This window comes from Mytilus californianus, unplaced genomic scaffold, assembly GCF_021869535.1.
Source record: "Mytilus californianus isolate M0D057914Y unplaced genomic scaffold, xbMytCali1.0.p SCAF_10, whole genome shotgun sequence".
Lineage (NCBI taxonomy): Eukaryota > Metazoa > Mollusca > Bivalvia > Mytilida > Mytilidae > Mytilus > Mytilus californianus.
Genome location: NW_026262582.1, coordinates 37,964,497 through 37,986,186, shown reverse-complemented (window position 1 = coordinate 37,986,186; position 21,690 = coordinate 37,964,497). Strand labels below are relative to the sequence as shown.

Sequence of the window (21,690 nt, the reverse complement as noted above, 5' to 3'; positions counted from 1 at the left end):
CTATTTATATCAAATTTATCTTTTTATAGTATTGGCATTTTTTTTTTTAATAAATGCCGAGTGAAGCAATCTTTTTCTACTGATCAATATTGTTGATAAATCGAGACAGTGATAATTGATGAAAAACAATTAAACTATAGACTCGTAAAAGTGTAAATCTATATATAAAGAAAATGCAACAAACTGTCACAGTGACATCACACACATAGAATGGTGAATGCCAAACAAATAAAAGTTACCACACTTCGATGTCCTCTAAGTTACAATTGGATATCCTTTAGTTTTTCCCTATAAATATGTACCATTTGGCTTTGAGCGTTTGAACGTTGCGGAAGTAAGTCCAATTAGCACGGAACATAACACAGGACTACAGCTGTAATTATTTGCATTAAACTAAAGTAACGATTTGCTGTTAGATCGAATGTTTTTATTTGCGATATGGCAGAGAAAGTCAAGTAAAATAACTATATGGATGAAATTATATGTTGACTTCAGGATACGAGAACATACCGGTAGGTGTCATTTATTTGTTTAATTTATTTATAATCATTTATTTGTTGTTTTTGTTTATTAAATAGTTGCCATGGCGTTGTCAGTTTATGTTCGAATTAAGAGTTTGAATGTCTCTCTTTAATTTGGTATCTTTTGCTTCTCTTTTATCTATCTATGCCATACAACATCTTCTATTCCATTTATTTGTATCACTGTTCGATTGATTGGTGGTTGGTTAACGTCCAGAGGCTAAATCCGTATTAACAAGAATTACCACACGTCGAGCATGCTTTCGATTTACACTCTCTGAATTGTTGCTACAGTTTAAGTTGAATATGTACATTTGCTGCTCACCCTTCCTGGGCACAACACTTGTTTTTGGCGGGCTTCGTGTTCCACACTCCTTAGTAGAGTAGTTACAGTGTTTTGTGTACAGTTTGGCATTTCATAGGTTTTTTGCCATTATAGTTTTTTTGTCTGTTTTATTGGATTATGATTGTCGCCTTGGTTTCTTCTGCCTCTTTTTTAAAAGTAGGTCACAGCTCATTAATTTTTGAAAACATTATAGGAAATTGCTTAGCATATTTTACAAAATAAAGTAAGTAAGTAAAACTTTTTATTGACAAACAAATTAAACATAAGCTTTAATGAGCTTTTCACCGAATATATAAAAACATATACAATAACAAATAGAACAAGGCATGCAGCATGCAAATAAATAGTAATAAAATAGCACCACATTAACTCTAGCATATATATATATATGTATATTCCTAACACTAAATCATATATACGAAGCACTAAGACATGCCATAAAAAAGGAATAATTTTTAAAATTTGCAGCTAAAAATTTTCAGTGAATAATATTAAAGTAAAAAATAGTTGTACAGTTTAACTAACATGAATGTGAATTAAATATAAAAAGACTAAAACATATGCAAAAAATCGTGTGGTTGGGTTTTTCGTGTACAGCAATGTATTTCATAAACTTTAACACTTAAATAGGTTATTTAAACATGTTAAATGTGCTGTCTTCTCATCTCCTTTCATTTATATTTGTATAATTATTTTATTAGTAAATGGATCGTTGACACCCGGCGACAAATACTATATAATGTAGTTTTTAATCAACTTTGCTATGTACTATATACCAGTACCAGAAGCAAATTATTCTGACTCCAAGGTGATCCATCATTGTTCTTGCTCGTTAGCGGGGGGTCTTTAACTAGGAAACCAGCAAATACTCATTTTAAAGTTTTAGGTTTTCTCATGTTTTAGATTGAACCAACCCTTTCTGCCTCCGACACCAGGGACATATACCTTCTTTCATATTTCTGTGATATAGATTTTTAAAGTTTGTTTTCCTGTATATATTTTAATGGTTTCGCAGTAGTGTACTGTGGCCCGAATGCGGGTTGTCGTGGGTTCGATCCCCGAATGGACGGAATCAAATACTTTTAAATAGTTATTTGCTTTTTTATCCGCCAAGCACATGGGACGTCCTGGTTTTGCTCGCCAGCTAGGTCAAATCAACGACGTTAAACGTATATTTTACTTATTCTCCCTTCTAGAAGGCGGGAATTCGTGGGTTTGAACTATGACTGGATCAAATATAAGACTTTAAGATAGTAGCATGTAATTGTTGAATCCCAGCCAAGCCCGAGGCATTTAGGAGTAAGATCATACCCACTGTACAGTCGGAAACTGAATCAGAATAATTAACGAGTCAGAATAGGCTAATATGTGTTCCTGGGGGATTGTTACCTTATTAGCTAGTCCGCGTTATATCCAAATAAACCTGTCGTTCTAGTACAACTCTAGGCTGATATGCATAAAACCACTTAAGTTAAGATATCCAATCGTAGTACTAATTTATCGTAGGACATGTAGAAAAATCCGTCCGTTCGGAATAAATCTTAACTTAAGTAGTTTTATGCATATCAGCCCAGGGTTTATTCTAATTTCATTAACTGGGTACAGTGTAATGTGATTAATGTGAGCATCAATTAAAGAGGGTCTGGATGGGATTTACAGAATAGAGAATAATGGGCAAAATCTACAGAAAAACGGGTCCCAAAATAAAGAATAGAGAAAAACAAGAATATTGAGTGCTAAAATATGAAGAATAGAGAATAATGGGCAACAAATATTAAGAATAAAATAGAAAAATGACATAAAAAATTAAAGAATACAGATATGAAGGACCCCCAATCCAGACCCTGATTAATCAATCTTTATTTAACGTGTTCTACTTGTTCATACTTCTATCTACACTCATTAAGAAAGACACATGTAAACTTTTATATGTTATCTTTAGATAGTATACTTTTGGTATTTTATTTGTTGACTATAGTAAGCAATATGTTAAGATTCTGCTACCACTATCATTTGTTAATAATGACTCTTGTTTGACTTTAAATTTTAATTCATATATATCGGATTATAAGGATGACAGTTCTTGTTTTAATGACTTTTCTTTCTTTCTCGCACTCATTAGATATTGTGCAACGGTTAAGAAAAATTCGGATTAAAAACGAATCATTACAACGATATGTTATTAATATCTCGATATTTTCAACAAAATTACATCGCATTACCGTGACGCAAATTTCAGCAGTTTATATTGCCTGTTTTTCCATGAGGCAGAGACTACGTTTTTATGGGAATTAGGTTAGAGCATCATTGTGACTATAATTTTAAGGGAGTTTTTGTCAGATTTGGTCTCAACATTTTGCTGCTTGAATTCACAAGTCAGTACATGTAAGTATGACTTAACTCAAACAGGAGATAATGTTTCATAATATATAATTTAAGACAAAATAGTACACATTTATCCTCTGTCTAAATATTTGTGTTGCTAGTACTATAGTACACAACTTTTTATTGAATAAACTAATTATATATATATATAACTTTATTTCCTATTTGATAGAGATTTGGTGTGCAAGCAATATATAAAACAAAAACAAAAAACAAAAAAATGTAAGTAACTCTTTCAAGTTAAAGAAGAGAAAACGTGATCACTGTCTATAATGGCGATTACGGAAACATAAACTATCGATTGTCAAAACCTCTGCAGATGACGAACACAAATCTTGGAGACAAACGTCAACTCGTCATTTCTAATTCAAGTATTGCATGAAAGAATTGTCGTTGTGAATTCATGTGCAGAGAGACTGTCCATAAGGACACTGAACTCAATTTGATTAACGTTAATTAAGTCGTGCTATAGATCAAATCGTTTGTCTTGTATAAAATTACAGGATACCAGTATATGTTCAACAATATTTAAAATGCACTTGTCGCATTTGTCACAAATTAAATGTTCATCTTCATAACGTACTATAGAACATAAGTCAATAACATATTTGGCAGAGACACGAAATTCAGGAAACTGTTTTGTAATTGTCCATGCTTTCTGTGGTGTAATTGCGGGATGAATATGTCTAAACATATAAAATTAGTTATCGCCTAAAAATAAAGAACAAAGAAAAATAGGCAAAAAATAAAGAATACAGAATAATTGGGTGCCAGAATATAAAAAATAGAGAATAATGGGAAAATAGATAAAGAAAGAGAAAATTGGCCTAAACAATTAGAGAAGAAAGGAATGATGGACTCCCAATCCAGACCCTCATTGCGAACCTGATGTCATTGACTTGTTTTGAAAATCATTTCGATGGTACACATTGTCATTATTCATTTTATTTTGTTTCTATTCTGTAAAAACTCATCAACGATACCAGGGTCATAATTTGGTACGCCAGACGCGGGTGTCGCCTACTGTACATAAGACTCGTCCGTGGTAATCAAAACATTTGGATGACGAAATCATATGCGCAGGTTTCGGCGTTTTGCATTTGCGCCAATCTGCATTTCACCTGCGCCGATTTTTTCTTTCACTTGCGCCGATTATTTCTTTCAATTGCGCCGATTGTTTTACAGGTAAATTACAGGTGAAAACTATTTTTATTTATCATTATAAACCTCTTCCGCTAGCCAGTTATACATATGTTATGAATTATCAATTAAAACATGCATATAAATGTTGACCCCTGCCCACAATAGGGAGGTGGAAGTAGGATTTCGAGCAAAACAAGTCACTTTTAAGGTTAAAATTAAAACACTCTGTTTACATCCACTAAATAACTGAGTATAGCAATAACATATCAAATGATATACTAATCTATTTACAGCCTTTAAAATATCAAAGGACAATAAAACTTCTTTACGCCATGAAAAAAGCACAGCACCAAAATGCAAAAAGGAGCAAATGGAACTTGAAATTATTGAATCAGCGCAAATGAAACAACCAAATCGGCACAAATGAAAGATTGAGAATTTATAAAATCGGCGCAAATGTCATACGCCCGAAGGTTTGGTTTGACCGATCTTCAGCATTGTATTAGGTTTTGAATTCTCAAATATTTTAGCCTCGAGCATCACTGAAGAGACATTAATTGTCGAAATGAGCATCTGGTGTACTAACTTTTGTACCATTTATGTTATTGACGAGCATTAAAAACCAAAAATTCCAAAAAGTTTTTCCAATTACTGCCAAGGGAATCTATGCTGGAGTAGAAAAACAATAATTTAACCTTTATCAAGATTTAACTACGTTTTACATGCTCAAAACCGCCCGTTTTGTAATTTTCATGTGTCATTCGCATTGCAATTTGTCTGTGTAAAAATCCTTATGCAGTTTCGGTAAAAAAATGGTGCCAACTAAGAATAATTTAGCTAAACCTTTGAAGTCCTTTTGGTCAAATAGCTCCTAACCTTTTCAAGTAATGATTCTTTATTAGCTTATAAATGTTGGGGTTTAAGCGTTCCAGTGAAGGTAAGTACAGAGAAGCGCTCTGGAAGCGGAAATTATAAAGTTCTATTTTTCTATTATACATTTTAGGAAAAAACATTTTTGCGCCGTTAATTGCCGTATAAGGTAAATTCATTTTGGTAAAATAAAATATATATTTATATGAATAGGATTAAGTATTTTGTCCTGAAACCCATGTGATATCTATAGTAATACGTTAAACGAAACTGAATATTTTACCCAAATATCACATAATCTTATAAAACATTTCCTATCTGCTTTTATTGTATAATAATTTGCAAGTGATAAAGTTAGAATCAGACATTAGTATATATATCTGTAAGTTTACAATCATACAGAGACATCAGAAGTGCATTTAAGTGTTAAGTTAATAGACAAACTCAAAGATATTTAACTTAGTGTCCTGCTGTAATATTTCTTTCGTGGTGAAAAGTTTATTTGATTTATTAGCGCGGCAAATTTAAAAATAGTGAAAAAATGAGACAAAATAATATGAAGAGGTTAGATCAATTTTCTCTGAATGTATTAAACATCAGGACTATTTCCAAAATGTCTTTGAATCTTTACTTAAATTCATATTATCACAGCCTTTTGTTTGTACTGTAAAGGTATTTATGCCAAAATGTATAAGGACAGACTTTTAAAACCAAAAACAAAATTATTTTTTAAATAAATGTATGCATAGTCTTTAGAATAAAAATTAATTCATTTTGGTTAGCGATGAAAAATTTGACAATAACGTATAAATTTTGACCCTGTGAGTGTAACACATAAATTGAAAGTTAGCCATACGCCAAAGTTTATCTATAGTACATTTAAAACCTCTAGAGTTTGATCTTGATCAGCTGGAACTGGTCGTTCTCAGGAGAAAAATGGCCTATCAAACTATTCCATAAACACTCTCTTAAGCTAATTTGTGTTTCGCGTGTAGTTTTCCTAATCCTTACGCCTTCTTAAAAGGTTTCGAAATGAGCAAAACGAAGACAAACAGCGACAATTTATCTAATGTAGTTTGAATTAAATTCTTGATTGTTGTGACATTTTCCTGACATCGATCTATTAATCGATATAAAAACAATCACAGTCGTAGAAACGGCAGTATCTAAGCTATAATTCATAACGACAATTTCAAGCGACTCAGAAAAAGACAACATTAAGTAGAATGTTGATTACATAGATATCATAAGATTGAGAATAGAGTTTTGATTTCACGGTTTTTGTAGACGTGATTAAGTTTTGACCTTAAACTCTGACCTCTTGATTACCAGTCTGTTCTAAAGCTAAAATTTTCCCGACTATACACATGTAATAATGAAGACGTAATAACGATTACATTTAGCCGTTATTTTCAGAGTTTTAATATTCGCAGACTGTTTTTATGAGTCCCCTTTTTAACTCCCTATCCTTACAAATGATATTAATGCATAGATATTAAAAGATTGATAATTGAGAATATCACTTTGTCTTTTTAGTTTAAAGCAAGGTTTGACCTTTGAACTCTTCCCCCTTCATCACCAGTATGTGCAAAATTGAATATTATTCTGACCTTCTGCACATTATAGTAAAGAAGTACTTATTTTTAGCTTTTGAACTCTTCCCACATTGTTTTTATGTGTACTCTATTTACCCCCAACCCCTAGAAAATAATAATACTCTATTAACCATTGCAACTTTGACGTTCCACCTATTCGCATGGTCCTTTCCCGTACCCTGTATTAAAGTATTCCAAATGGTATTGACTCCAAAATATATTTCGATGATCAGATACGATGTATAAGGCCTTCTTGTTACGGTATTGTGAACTTGAACTATCTGTCCACCAGTGAACAACTTCTATATTCCGGACATGATTCTTTATTTCAGGCATTAGCTTCTGAAGGATAACATAAACGAATCCTTTGTTGTGCCCAAGATTGTCTGAAACGAAGACTTAGTTTTACACAATGTTTTATGTTAGAGTTATTTGTGTCGGTTCTTAAAAAAAACAACAACTGTGTGCAAGGTAACGGCACTCGAATTTTAATATGCACATTGGACTTCATCGACTGAAGTGCATGAAAAGTTTTCGGCAAAGTCCATGTGTACGATTGCATTTTCACTCGGTCAATTTTCTTTCATGTTGTTTAAGTCTTGATACTGAAGTCGAACTCGTGACACATGTTCTTGAAAAAACGATTGTAGTTGTTTTATGTCTGCCATAGTTATTTTCTCTCAATGTTATTAGCTTAATATGAATTTGGTTTTCTCTTTTGACTTGTTGCCGATTTTGTTTCCCCGAAGCATTTCATAACTTATTATACTGTATGGGTTCATTGTTAAAATGACTTGTATTTGTTAACATCCTTACCCTTCAAGTTTGGTCTTTGATAGATTTATTGGTCGTTTTATTGAGAATTATACCACATGTCTTTATTGTAATATAAACAAAAAAAAGACAAATTCAATCTTGAAGTAGCTATGTGGCCCTTATGACAAAGATTTAATTTTCTATTGGATGTAAGTAAATTGAATGCCTTAGGGTGTGTTATACCCTTGCTGCTTCTTTCCTTTTTGCTAAAGTATCATCATATATAGTTTGTCCTAAAAAAAGATCAAGGCTTCAGATTCCATCATTGATATTGCTTTTCCGTATATTATTATTTAGTAATGTCACTGTCAAATTACATGTTCATTGAAAGCAGGTGCTTTTCCAACATCAGATTCTTATTTTGAAAAGATTCTAGTTAGTATCAACGGCGTCAGTTAATTGTAAACAAAATAGTTTACTTGGTACTTAAAAAGATCATTTGACAGTTTGATTCTGCTTGCAATTGGACTAATAATATCGGAATTTCATTCAAATAACAAAACTTAGATAGGTGAGTTATTTGTTAAATATTTTCTATCGTTGAATCTTTATATCAAATTTTGCAAAACCAATACTTTTATGTCATAATTTCTTAATCAATTTCTACAACAAGTACAATATGTGATTAAAATTTTTAATCTGAAACGTGGATATTTAATATTACGCCCAGCAACATTTACAAAAATTCAACTTTTTTAACACCTGAAGATATGTTGGTATACTTTAAGGTTTAAATTGATAATATATATTAAAAAAGTGCAACTAAATAGATCAGCAGTTTCACCAATGGGCTGGCGGGTATTTTCATGAGACTTAATTAGATTTTGATTTGTTAATGGGACTTGAATTATCCCGAAACTGGAGATGAAGTAAGCTCAAAACTGATTAAATATATCAGACTTATAATATAGTAGGCATGACGTACGTTTCGTACTCATAAGACTCGTCAGAAGGGCTGGAGTCAAAAAAGTTTTGAAGGCCAAATCAATTAAAAACTTGAAGAGCATCGAAAATCAAACTTTCCAAAAAATACCAAATCTTCATTTGGCCATCTGTGGCTAAGGGTATAATTACCTTTACTGTTTGAAATGATTCACACATTTAAGAAATAACTGTATCAAGAGCTGTGACTGTCGATACAGTCAATGAATTTAAACGTGAAATTAAAAATCTTAGTTTTAAAAAAGTATAACAAAAATACTGAAATACAAGGTATATTCAAAAAGGGGAAATCCTTACATAAAAACTGACAAAATCGAACGTTGGATGTTATAAACCAACGGAACGAACGGTAAACAGTTGTCACATTCCTGAATCGGTACATTCATTTTCCGAACAAAATGGTGGGTTAACCCTGGTTTTAAAGCTAGCTAAACCACAAAATTGTATGACACTTGTTCATAGATCCGTTATATTGACAAATTACGGTGTGCAACCCAAACAGACATAGTGTATTAGTATGACAACAATTAGGATCCAGCAGCCAAAACTGTGTAAAAAGTTGTGCACGGATTCTGCTTCATATAAATACAAAAACAAGAGTACAATTAAGTATCCATTCGAATATGTTTGTTGAAATATCAATCCACTAAACTTGACACATTTTATGTCGATTAAAAAGCTTAAATGATATAGTTTTCTGTGTTTTTGTTGGTTGTTGGATTTGCATTTATGCTCAACATAAAATAATGTGACCAGAACAAGAATTTGAGTCGACGATTTCTGTTTTTGTAGACAAATCTCTGTGCCATGAGAATGATACTTATCTCCGGATATTTACTTATGAGCAACACGAGGGGTGGCACACATGGAACAGAAACTGCTTACCGTTCCGAACCACCTGAATTCTTCCTTGGGTTTTGGTGGGTTTCACGTTGCTTAATCGTATGTTTTCTGAATAATTTCTATTATTGTTTTTCTTTTCTTTTCGTCGTTTTTCTTTTTGGCCATGATATTGTTTGTTTTTATTGGACTGATGATACCGTACCGTATGTTTGTTGAAATATCAATCCACTAAACTTGACACATTTTATATCGATTTAAAAACTTAAATGATATAGTTTTCTGTGGATTTGCATTTATGCTCAACATAAAATAATGTGACCAGAACAAGAATTTGAGTCGACGATTTCTGTTTTTGTAGACAAATCTCTGTGCTATGAGAATGATACTTATCTCCGGATATTTACTTATGAGCAACACGAGAGGTGCCACACATGGAACAGAAACTGCTCACCGTTCCGAACCACCTGAATTTTTCCTTGGGTTTAGGTGGGTTTCGCGTTGCTTAATCGTATGTTTTCTGAATAATTTCTATTATTGTTTTCTTTTCTTTTCGTTGTTTTTATACGACCGCAAAAAAATTTTGTGGTCGTATATTGGTATGACGTTGGCGTCGTCGTCGTCGTCGTCCGGCGTCGTCGTCCGAAGACACATTGGTTTTCGCACTCTAACTTTAGTTTAAGTGAATGGATCTTTTTGAAATTTGACCATAAGGTTAAATACCACAAAAGGAAGGTGGGGATTGATTTTGGGGGTTATGGTACCAACAGTTAAGGAATTAGGGGCCAAAAAGGGGCCAAAAATAAGCATTTTCTAGTTTCCAGACAATAACTGTGGAACGGTGTATGGATCTCTCTGAATTATACTACAAGTTTCCATACCACAAAGGGATGGTTAGGATTTGCTTTGGGGGTTATGGCTCAAACCGTTAAGGAATTAGGGGCAAAAAAGGGGGAAAAACAAGGTTGTCCTGGTTAATGGACAAATACTTTAGTACAAAACATAAGTTAAAGCAGTGTAAGGGAGATAAATCAAATACATCATTGAAATTATCTCCCTTACCCTGCTTTTAAATTATGTATAAAGTAATGGTTAATAAACAATAAAGATAATTTAAAACAGTGTAAGGGAGGTAATCCAAATACAACGTTTTGGTTACTTCCCTTACACTGCTTTTAAATTATGTTTAAAGAAATGCATATTTATAAAGGAAGACCAGTAAAAATATCTGCAAATGTTACAAAAAATCCATATGAAAGATTTGACACTATATTTTTAATTCTATTATAAAATAGATTAAGTTAGCACTATGGTAAATTTAAATGGGTAATTATGGTTGCCAACTCCATTGGAAATTTGAATTGAGATTATGACCATATCTTGAGGGAAAGAATTTTTTTGGGGAAAAAAAAGGGGGGGATAAAAAGAAATTGTGGGGGGTCAATTTTTTCTCATTTCAGATTTCAGAAATTAAAAAGAATTATTCTTCAAATATTATTTTTTTTTCAAATTTCAAATATTGAAAAATTTCAAGAAGTAATCTTTAATTGCACAGTATGGCGCATTAGATTTGTAAAATCTTTGATCACATTTATTTATTTGTTATGCCGAATCTAACAGTGTATTTAGATTTTTAATTTTGGGTCCAGTTTTCAAATTGGTCTACATTAAGGTCCAAAGGGTCCAAAATTAAACTTTGTTTGATTTTAGCAAAAATTGAATATATGAGGTTCTTTGATATGCTGAATCTAAACATGTATTTAGATTTTTGATTTTTGGCCCAGTTTTCAAGTTGGTCCAAATTGGGGTCCAAAATTAAACTTTGTTTGATTTCAACAAAATTGAATATATGGGGTTCTTTGATATGCTGAATCTAACCATGTATTTAGATTTTTTATTTGTGGACCCCGTTATCAAATTGGTTCATATTGAGGTCAAAAGGGTCCAAAATTAAACTTTGTTTGATTTCTTCTAAAATTGAATTATTGGGGTTCTTTGATATTCCAAATCTAACCGTGTATCTAGATTTTTAATTTTGGGTCCTGTTTTTTAAATTGGTCTACATTAAGGTCCAAAGGGTCCAAAATTAAACTTAGTTTGATTTTAACAAAAATTGAATTCTTGGGGTTCTTTGATATGCTGAATCTAAACATGTGTTTAGATTTTTGATTATGGGCCCAATTTTCAAGTTGGTCCAAGTTGGGGTCCAAAATTAAACTTTTTTTGATTTCAACAAAAATTGAATATATGGGGTTCTTTGATATGCTGAATCTAACCATGAATTTAGATTTTTTATTTGTGGGCCCCGCTATCAAATTGGTTCATATTGAGGTCAAAAGGGTCTAAAATTAAACTTTGTTTGATTTCATCAAAAATTGAATTATTGGGGTTCTTTGATATTCCAAATCTAACCGTGTATTTAGATTTTTAATTTTAAGTCCCTTTTTTTAAATTGGTCTACATTAAGGTCCAAAGGGTCCAAAATTAAACTTAGTTTGATTTTAGCAAAAATTGAATTCTTGGGGTTCTTTGATATGCTGAATCTAAACATGTGTTTAGATTTTTGATTATGGGCCCAGTTTTCAAGTTTGTCCAAATTGGGGTCCAAAATTAAACTTTGTTTGATTTTAACAAAAATTGAACATATGGGACTCTTTGAAATGCTGAATCTAACCATGTATTTTGATTTTGGACATTGGACCATAATGGGTAAATTAAAAAAATTCAAGTTCTTAGACCACATTCTTTCTGTGTCAGAAACCTATGCTGTGTCAAATATTTAATAACAATCCAAATTCAGAGCTGTATCAAGCTTGAATGTTGTGTCCATACTTGCCCCAACTTTTCAGGGTTCGACCTCTGCGGTCGTATCAAGCTGCGCCCCAGCGAAGCATTTTATTCTTTTTGGCCATGATATTGTTTGTTTTTATTGGACTGATGATCTTTTATTGCCCCCAATGGTATCTTTTCTGTGTTTTTTTATTTAGCATGAAAAGTAACAGTAAAAACTGTAGAATAAATACTCTTACAAGAATTAAAACTTGATGATTGTGTAATATGTTTTGATAATTATCAAGACCAAACTAAAACGATAGCTTAGATGACAAAAAGGGAATGTATTACCAAAATAATAGACAGTAATATTTTGTATACCTTGACGCTCAATACCAAACATTTCATAAAAGAGAAGACAAGACAAGTCTATTCTTAAACGCCACTGTTTACACATTGGTACAAGGAATGACAGTGTAAAACATATTCATCATCAATTGTAAGCAAGGGCTTGCAAGGTCATATATACCAATTACTTTGAAATTAAGATTTTTCCTGATAATAGAAGAAATGCTTCATATCTTGGTCATTTGTTTTTTTAATTGACACAGACAAACGCTTCAAACTAGGATTTATGACAAATGTCATGATTTTAGTTTCCCCATTGTCAACTTCCAATTGTTCAGTAGGAACATACAGTCTGCCCAATCGTATGGTGCTTACATATCTCTTAGACTTTACATTCCACTTCACACATAATAATGTTTGTGTCTGTTTTATTAAAAATGAACAAAACGAAATGCTCTACATAATTTTTATGTTTTTTTTATCACTGACTTTAAAATATAAATCAAATTCGCATTGAAAACGTTGATATTTGATAGAAGATTTTAAAATCCGAAGGCAATACTCTTCTAAGGATTTTATTTATGCAATATTTGATAGATATAACATAATCCGTTTGGCATATTTCGGAATTAATATCGATTCACTCATATGGACTTTGCATCGGAAATAAACACATTCATTCTAAAATCAGTTGTTGGCATGATACGGATTATGTTCTTCTCATATATTTTATGATGTTATGATACTAAACCCCTAACGGGAGGGATTGTGCTTGATTTTCATATGATGAAGACATAATCATTCAACTAGTTTAATTGAGGTCTGGAGCTGACAGGTTAGTAACTGCTAGTAGTCCTTTGTTAATGTATGTATCGTTGTCATTTTGCTTAGTTTCTTCTGTTTCCTATTCTGACATCGGACTCGGACTTCTTTTAAACTGAGTTTTACTGTGCGTATTGCTGTGTGTTTGTTTATTCTACATTGGCTAGAGGTTAAGGGGGATGGTTGAGATCTCACAAAACAGGTTTAACCCCGCCGCATGTGTGCGCCTGTCCCAAGTCAAGAGCCTCAAGCCTTTGTTAGTCTTGTATGTTTTTTTTAATTTTAGTTCTATTATATGTTTTGGAGTTTAGTGTGACGTTCATTTTCACTGTACTAGTACACATTTTTGTTTAGGGGCCAGCTGAAGCCCACCTCCGGGTGCGAGATATTCTCGTTGTGTTGAAGACCCATTGGTGGCCTTGGGCTGTTTTCGTCTCTTTTGTAGGTTTGTTGTCTCTTTGACATATTCCCCGTTTCCATTCTCAATTTTATGTATATTTTGTTGAAAAAACCTTCACCTTTTCCTTGAAATATTATATACTACATCTTTGTCGGTCTCAAACCTGGAGCGTGGTGTCCCGTGGTTGTCATTGCTTGTTGTCAGTCATAATTATTTTTCTTTTAATGTTATTATCTTAAGTAAGGCCGGTTTTTTAGTCATTTTTTTAAAGATTCACATTGTCTCATCTATAAAGGTTTTAAAGCTTACAATACGGAATGAATTTTGGTATTCGTTAGTTGAAAGACGTGAATGAATTTGTAGTTTGTTGTTTACAACCCAGTCTTTGGCAGATAGTTGTCTCAATGACCATCACACAGTATCTCCTTAATTTGAAAAACAGAACTCCTTTAAATAAATTCTAATGATTGAAATTAAATGGCATATTTTATGTTGCGTTGTCACCCTTCCCTGATTGCTATTTCACTTCAGTGTGCCAAAAACAAAGATCGATACAGATTTCTAAATCAAAAATAATTTTCTGTTTCTTGGTATAAAGAAAACTTCAATGTAAAATTACATGTCCATTGAGCAGGTGTTTTTCTTCTACTAGTCTGTTTATTAGAAAGATTTCTAGTGGCAATGACGTGAGTGAACTTCAAATATATAGTTTATTTTTGAAAGGTCATTTGACAGTTTGAGGTAATTTACAGTTAGAAAACTTATGATTTGAGATTTTTTAAATTAACAAGACGTGTATGAGTTATTTGTTGAATATTTTCTATTGATAAAATTGTATTCAGTGTGTTTATAAGAAATATTCTAGTGTAAGTTACGTGAATAAACTTCAGAGTGAACGAGTCTGATATTAAGTATTGTTCGATTTATTATCACTGGTTCGATATTGCTGCTGGTGGACTGTTAATCTCCTAGAGTATCATTAGCTCAGTATTCGTAGTATTTCAGTATTTACATAATTTATGATAAACATTTCTAAAAATTCCCGTAAATACATTAAGAAATTTACTTAAAAAACTAACGTTCCAACTCCATAAGGGATATTTGACCGGAGAGGCGTTTGGCTATTACTTCATGCCCCTTTTGATCGCAAGCTCTTTAAATTTTCTACTTATTTCTGCATTACTGGCTCTGAATTATTCAGGATTGGGCGTTCTTGGTGAAAGTTAATCGACAAAAGTCCTGCGTTCGACGAAATTTATAAAGTTTTAATTAAATTTGATTCAATTTACGATTAGAAAACTTATAATTTGAGATTTTTTAAGTTAAGAAGACTGATATTTTATACATTATTTATTGAATACTTACTATCATAAAGTAAAACAATTTCGCAAGCTTTATATAATTTTACAGTCTTGCTATTTTGCCTACTTAATATTTGATTGTAGACCTGCTGCACAACATGGTATACTCTATACTCTATAATTGAACGCTAGTTCATAAATGTCCAATGTATATTTCGCTTAGTTACATTCATGATATACACATTTTTAAACTCTGAAGGTTTCTGGCGTTGTTGATTCTATTGTTGAATTGCGGTTTGAATGTGTTGTCATTTGTATCGATGGATATGATTGGAAAATTATTTAGCATGGTCGATAATCCAATGTGATTGGGTACACATGAACTGCTTGTGAAAACAGGGCGTAAATGCATTTACGAATAGCCCGTTAAACTATTATTATCTAATAATGTGGTTCCCGCGTTCCATTATTATAGATTGTCGACCGTAAACATGGTTAATGCATTTATGAACGATAATAATAGATTGTCTACGATAATTTCGTAAATGCATTTACGACCGATAACTCTAGTTAAGGTAAATGTACGACGTTCATCTATAATGATCGACCGATAATCTATCATAACCTCGATAAACTGTGATTATCTCATTTATGTGGTTCCTGCGTGCCATACTTATGACCATATATGTAACGTCATCCCGTGGCTATTTTTTGATTACCTTATGATAAACTCGACATAGATACCATGATTAAAATTATGTAAGCCAGACGCGCGTTCCGTCTATAAAAGACTCATCAGTAACACTCGAATAAAAATTGTGAGGTTTGATCATTGTTGAAGGCCGTACGCGTCCTTTAGTTATTCTCATTATTTTGTATTTGATAAATAGATCATACCACATCTTATTTTTATAATATATGATATTAATGTGTAACAAAATAGTTAAAAATTTCAACACCAGACAGGCAGGTATTTTCATTACAAATTATTAGATTTGTATTTTCTAATGAGAAATGTAAGGCTTATCTATTACTTTATATAGACATTGAAAATTATATTTAACTTAAGTTAAAATTGCTTATCCTTTGTGACTGACTGAAAATTTATTTAAGGAATGACTGTAATATTTTTTCTGTCTATGAAGAAATAACATAAAAAATGTGGTGCACACTCAATAGCCTGGTACCTTTGATCAGTATTTGCATTGTAATTACGAGTATAAACGTTGAATAGCTTGTTGGCTTGCATGAATTAAATAGAAAACCGTTTATAAGCAGAAAAAAACATGTTTGACAGTTTTGTTTTTACAGACTTGGTTGTTGATAGGATTTTTTTCGTTTAATCGATTTATGAGTATTGAACATCAGTATGCTACTGGTGACCTTCCGTATATCATTAATAAATAGTCACAAAAGCATCATATGCATACAACATCAAGTGAGATTGGTAAAATAAAGTTATATTGCAAATATTTCTACTTATTGTCGTAATAAATTACCTATTTAAAGAATGACTGTAATATTTTTTCCGTCTATGAAGAAATAACATCAAAAATGTGGTGCACACTGAATAACCCGCGTAGCATTTTTTATGTTATTTCGAATAGACAGAAAAAATATTACAGTCATTTCTTATAATTTAATTCTTAATTCCATTTTAATCCGGAGTAAACCATGAAAAACGTTGATGACGTCACGGTCACATGACAAAATCATGTCTATGAGCTGATAAACAAAACAACGTCAGCCAATCAGAAGACGGGTTACATCAAAAATTAAATTAATCGAAAAGAGATTTGATGCAATAAATAGGATCGTATTTACATGTTAAGATTAACAGTAATAAAGTACAATTGTTGTGTAAAAGACTAAAAGCATAAAACGAAAATATAATGTATTGCTAAAAAAAGTTTTATAATGTTGCATAGTTTCCGCACCCTTTTTGATGAAGTTGATCCATTCATGTAACGCTCAGTTTTTATTAGGTTTGTGGTGTCCTTGTGTGCTATCGTAAATTCATGGGAGGTGTCCGTTGTTATTTTGCGGTTTACATGTGATAATGTACTATTATATTATTTATTTATGTATTTATCTGTGCTGAGTGTTTTTGTGTTTGTTTGTACTGTATTCCCGTCACGTAGTGTTGTCATTTTAGCAGTATTTTTAACATTGCCATATAAGCGGGAGGTTTGGATAGCCATAAAACCAGTTTCAACCCACCATTTTTTCTTAAAATGTCCTGTACCAAGTGTGGAATTTGGCAGTTGTAATCAGACAGTCCGTTTCGATGTATGTTGGCGTTTGCTCATGTTGTAGTTCAATGTTTCTGTTGTTCTATTGTTTTCCTCTTATAGGTGATGTGTTTCCCTCGGTTTTAGTTTGTTATCCGGATTTGTTTTTGTTTAATCGAATTATGACTATTGAACAGCGGTATACTACTGTTGCCTTTATTTTTCTTCTAAATAATAGGTGGAAGACACCTAGGGTAGATTCAAAACTAATACATAGAAGACTTAGCAACACAAAGCGACCAAAAATCGGAGGTGATGTCAGTTGCTCTAGAAGCCGGTCTTTAACTCATTTGGTTTGATTTATGGGAAAATATTACAACTAGCTATCAGGTTTTAGTGATATTATATTTATTTGAGAGTTATCAGGAAGTTATCAGGAATAGACCGGGAATTAAACTAATGCAAACCAAAAGTGTTTATAAAATTAAGGCATTTCTTTATTTGCACAATTCTCCTGATGTCAATTCCTTTAAGTTAAACCAGATACATGTATATGGGATATACACAAAGACTGGAAAAGGATTAAAGTTAATTTTCCGTAGTTTAAACATGAGAAGAAACCACATTAGGCAAAACAAAGTTAACATGAAATCTTTATGTGATAAACACAAGATACCTGGGTCTCTAAATATCCGATGCTTGAGGTCATTACCATTCTATTTTTATATGTTGTGTATAACTTCGAAATTACAACCACTTGATTCCGTCAAAAATAGTATACACGCTATAATTTCTTAAGTACAAACTCGGGGATACTTTACTAGTATACCAAAAAAATCAAAATGTACTGTAGATTGTATAAGATAATGTTATAATAGTCATAGGTTTTTTTTTTAGATTTGTTTTTATGTTCAAGTTTCTAATTGTTTTAGATTTTTTTCTTCTTTTGCAGATGTGAGTGATGACAAAAGATAAAGAATGCGAACTTCTCACCTTCAACTTTGAACCAAAATTTCTACCGCCTTCACCTTCCGACGAAAGGACAGATGTTTCACTACTTCCGGTGTCATCAACAGATGGTTGTACGAGTTATAATGGAGATGTGTTAAGTGTTCCTACGGGAAAAAATGACAAACGGAAGCTTTCTGAGTCTAGGAACGGACCACCAAATTATCTAGGTCTAGCTCTGTTTGTTACGTTGTGTAATTGTCCTTTTGGGTCTCTTGCCATCTTGTTCGCTATATTGTCCAGACGTCAGTATGCTTCTGGCGAGATCGTAGACGCAAAGCAAAAAGGAACGATTTCTAAATGGCTTTCAATTTTAGGAGTTACTGCAACTCTTTTGTTAATAGCATTCTTACTAGTGTACAAGTTTGTTATTTTGCCAAATGTTGTTGTTGATCTGAAAGCACTGCAAGACCAACTTAAAAATTAAAAGTCTTTTTTTCTGAGTAAGAAATACAGGGAAACATTCATTTTACTCTGCAAAGCAGAAACAAAACTACTGTGTCATATTGAAAAAATACATTTGAAACTATAGTTATGTTTTCATGATTTTATTGAATCTTCCAGTTTTGCCTTCACTACGTTATGGAAAATAGAATGTACTAAGTGATAAATTATATGAAGATTCTCCGTCATGATTTCATGATCTTTAACATTAGTAGGAGAATTTGAACATTTTGTAAGACATTAACAGTGTGACAGTATTAAACAGAGCAAACATATATCAAATCCAGCCATATTTTAGTATAACGTTTACCATTTGTATGAAGACTAGATACTCAAGAATTGCAGAGACAACGAAGTGTCTATTGACGTCCATGCTAACTAAAGTATTTTTCTGTTCCCCTATATTGTTTGTAGTGTTTTGATTTGTGAGTGCTATTACGAGAGCTCCGTACTGTCAGGTATTCTTAGGCATTCGAAGAATTAAAAAACACTCCGTTAGATGTAAGCCTACCATGTACTACTGTCAAAACTTCGAACACATAATGTTTAAGTACTTCCTGTATGATAGTACATCTCTGAAATTTCAGCTAGCTATAAACAAAATTATTTTCAATTTTACAATAGTAAGGAGGTGATTAAGAATTTTATATTTTACTATTCTCAAAAGAATAGGTTATTATCATAACTATCATGACAATGATGGATGCATACTGTTATAATATTGTTGTTATTTGAAATACAATATTTTGGACTATTTTCTCTTTTCTTAAGGAAAAAATCTAATGAATTTAAGTATTTGTCTACGTTTCAAGTTCTTTTCATAAAAAGAATTTAAAGGGGCATTAGCTACGATTTAGACAAAAAAATTAAATTTGGAATCTTTTTGTTTTAAGTATTAATAAAAGCGGAATTTTGAATTAAAATTTCGTTATAACCAGTTTGTTTTGCCCAAATTTGTCGAAATAAGCTAAAAAATATCGCTGATGTATTATTGACTTGCAAGTGAATAATTCGACCTAATGTGAATCCATATACATGTCAACTTCAATTTAACCCCTTAGCTGGAGATGGGTTACGCATGAACTAGGCGTGTTCAGCGATTAAAAGGAGAAGAATGTCAACATAGAAAGTGAAACAAGAGTGAACCATTTTGTTGACTGATTCGATCCACAAAAAAAACCCATTCTTATTCAGTTAAAAACGATGATTAACTTATTTTTTAACATATAACATGAAATCAAACAGACCTAGAAAAATCCAATTACACGTGGTCTCTATCTATTTATATTTATATTTATGTTTATATGACTGTCAAAAGTCTTCGGAGGTCATCTCGATAGTTAATCAGATGGCGTTTAGATAAATTACACACGAAATGCTGATATGTATTATCGAATCCATGCATTGCTAATTGTTTATTTTAGACTTATTGTAATTTGGATATACGTTTTAGTATGTTATAAATTAGATATGAGAATTTGAGTCAATCGGTGAACATGAATTTGACAGCTAATGCCCTTTTAAAAGAATGGAAAATCATTTGATATATCCTCTTCTTAAATTTCTCCTTGGTTGTAACTGATGCTACAAAGTTTATCAGGTTTGAACAATTATACCCATCAGTATTTATGAGAATGCCAGTATGTAGTTATCCAAATACTGCTGAATATGAAGAACATGTTTATTTTGTTAGTATCAGAATCAAACGTATAAATTACTGCTCTTTATGTTATTTTCATACTGTGTATTGAAAGGTTTGAAACGTTTAACTTTTACTGATGTAATTGTCTTTTTTGTATATGTATTGTTTAAACATCAAATTAAAAGAAGACCTTAAATATGCCCATGAGATATTTGAATGATTGTTATTTTTGCATATTTTTGCATTTTATGAACGGGCATTTGTGCAAATTGATGGTGGTATCTTCTTCTTCGCGAAGTAAAAAGGAAGGTGTCAACTATGGAAAAGAGGGGTATGGGATAGCAGATTCCGGTCGATTTTTACATGAAAATGGAATGGGGTTGCCATCTCTGATCTAGGTCACAAATTGAAGGATATATTCCTGATATTAATTACTAGTACCATTTTTTGCATTTTTCTTATCTCCTATACATTTCTGGGAATACCATTGGTTAAAAGCTAACACGTGAAGACGCTGTATATTTATTATTGGGTAAATGGGCGTGTTTAATTCTAATACACATTTAGTAGCAGTGTCCCTTTATATTATAAAAATTTGAAAAGAAATTGATGATAAACGGTTGAAAATAAATACGGAAAAAAAGTATAACAAATTGTTATTTTTAGTATTTATTTTTGAATATACCAATGAAAGTAGGTTCTTAATATTGAAGACTTGGTCGATTTAATAGGCCACTAGTCTGTTTTCCACATGTTAAGATAGTCGGTAAGAAAATTTGTTACACAGTGTACTAGTGACCTAATACGATATATACGGTCAGTAAATTCCATATGAAGTAAGAGCAAAGCACACTGTGTAATTAATAATATCCTTCTAAATGAACCTTGCTATACAATCAACAATAGATGCTAGTCGAATGTTGAAGATTGACAACACTAAGAATCCATGTTCTATCTTAAATAAGTAAAATAGGTCTTCATTGGAAGCATTTTCATTCCTTGCAAATTGTTTTGTAATGTTTCTGATGTATTTTTTTCTCATATAGAGATCTGAATATCTTTTATATTTTTTTTGTGATTGATCGTTATAAAAGTAATGCTGTTTTTATGGATATAATAAAAACAATGGGTCTCATATATCCGATGTCACGTCTGTTCCCCAAAAAAGATGAGAGACCCAATATATTTAGTTAACACAGAAAAAGAATTGAGATAATTAAAGAGATCAATTAAAATTCATAAGACGAAAAAAGTCCAAAAACAC

General features: G+C 31.9%; 1 long non-coding RNA gene across 1 annotated transcript; it reads left to right on the top strand.

The window, feature by feature from the left end:
* The first annotated feature begins 317 nt into the window (after positions 1–317).
* On the top strand, positions 318–20,633 carry LOC127718072 (uncharacterized). Its single transcript, XR_007989550.1, has 2 exons — positions 318–512; positions 18,285–20,633. It is a non-coding gene; the product is annotated as an uncharacterized LOC127718072 (long non-coding RNA).
* Positions 20,634–21,690: the final 1,057 nt, after the last annotated feature.